This window comes from Oratosquilla oratoria, chromosome 39 (genome assembly GCF_046742065.1).
Source record: "Oratosquilla oratoria isolate Oo_2021 chromosome 39, ASM4674206v1, whole genome shotgun sequence".
Lineage (NCBI taxonomy): Eukaryota > Metazoa > Arthropoda > Malacostraca > Stomatopoda > Squillidae > Oratosquilla > Oratosquilla oratoria.
Window position 1 is genome coordinate 32155863 of NC_134815.1, and position 1908 is coordinate 32157770.

Genomic DNA, 1908 nt, shown 5'->3' on the forward strand with positions numbered 1-1908 from the left:
TGTTGCCAGTTTGTATTTATAACAATAATAATTTTATTTGGCAATAAATGAAATTACATCAAATACAGATAATGAAAAAACATATAGTTCGAAATTATTGTTGCCGAGGATAACAAATAAGCATGAGCTTTCCCTTGTCATATGCATATATACAAATGAATATATACATGTGTGTATACATATATATATATATATATGTATACATATATATATATATATATGTATACATATATATATATACATATATATATACATATATATATACATATATATATACATATATATACATATATATATACATATATATATACATATATACATATTTATGCATATATATGTATATATATATATATATATATATATATATTGCTTTGGTTTAACGTCACACACTTCCTCCTATCGGGAGACAAGGACGGTGCCCATTACAGTGGACTTTGTATCGTAGAATTTAATGAACCATGCCCTTAGTTCAACTTGCCCCGAGCGGGATTCGAATTGTCATCATCTCGATCTCCGTACCCTTCAGCTTGACCCCCTCTGTTTCTTTACTAGTTTGATTTCCGAATTCTTAAATTACTTCCCTCTTTCTGGTGTCGTGGACTTAAGGCTAATTTTGGAGAAATGCTTGTTGATGAAGTTGCATTGCTGTTTTGGTAATGGTATTTTACCCTGAGTTGCATGGGGGATAGGTTCCTGGATTTACTGATGTCGTCTTTCTTCAACTTTTCCATGAAGAAACTGAGAAGAAAACAAGTGGGATCCCATGTTAACACCATTGATTTGCCTAAACCGGTCATACAAAAGGCACTTTCGATGTGCAGTTTTCAACAAATTGTTGAGAGCCAGTCTCGATAATTCAGCTTTAGGAACGTTGTTTTTCTGGGCAAGTCTCCTTCAGAATGTAATCTATACTATGATTAATTGACATCAGTAAAGAAAAGGCTTTCGATGTCCAAAGAAACATACACTATATCTGTGTCAGAGTTACTGAGAAATCAGTAACGGAAGTCACGTGATAACCTGGACTAAGCGGGTAAGGGGACTCATTTAAATTTGCAAGCAACAATGTAATATCATATTACTAGAATGATAACTAAAGCCACTGTATGAATAAAAAGAAAATCTTTTGGCATTTGATTTGGTTATCATTCTAATAATGTGATACTACATCGTTTTCTTGCTCTCTCATTTAACTTGCCAAAGAACAATGTATAGTATTAGAATGATAACTAAATCCACTGAATAGACTTTTTTTTATTTCGAGAATTGATTTGGTTATCATTCTAATACTGTGGTACATCGTTTTCTCCCTCCCCCCCTCTCTCTCTCTCTCCTTTCTCCGCTCTAAAGATAACTATCATATCACCTCTTTCTCTTCACTTTTCTAGTGGGAAATCCTAGCTTTTCTAATCTCTCCTTATGTCTTATTTTCCAGTCTAAACATCTTTCTAGTTGCCATCTTTTGTTTTCTCTCTTTTTTTATTTAACTTTTTTATGTGCTGGCCATATCACCACCGTATATTCAAATTTGGGATGAGTCTGATTATAAATAATTGTTTTCATAATTTCTTCATCCATATAATGGTCTGTTATTCTCATATGACAAAGGTTTATACACCTCTCCCGTTATTCAATTTATATGTTTTCCGGGAAAAGATTATTCCTACTTGAAATCCAATTCTTTGTTTAGCTCGGTATTTGTTTCATCTTCCATTGTGTAGTTTCATAACAATCTCTTCCTGTTTTCGTTTATTTCCAGAATTTTGTATTTCTTTGCATTGAACATCATCTTCTACTCCTGCCTTCATTCATGAACTTCATCTAAGGCTTAATAATGGCATCGTCAACAAATGAAGAAAGCATCATTATCTACTGTACATGCAATCGCCATTTTGTCGATGTATATGA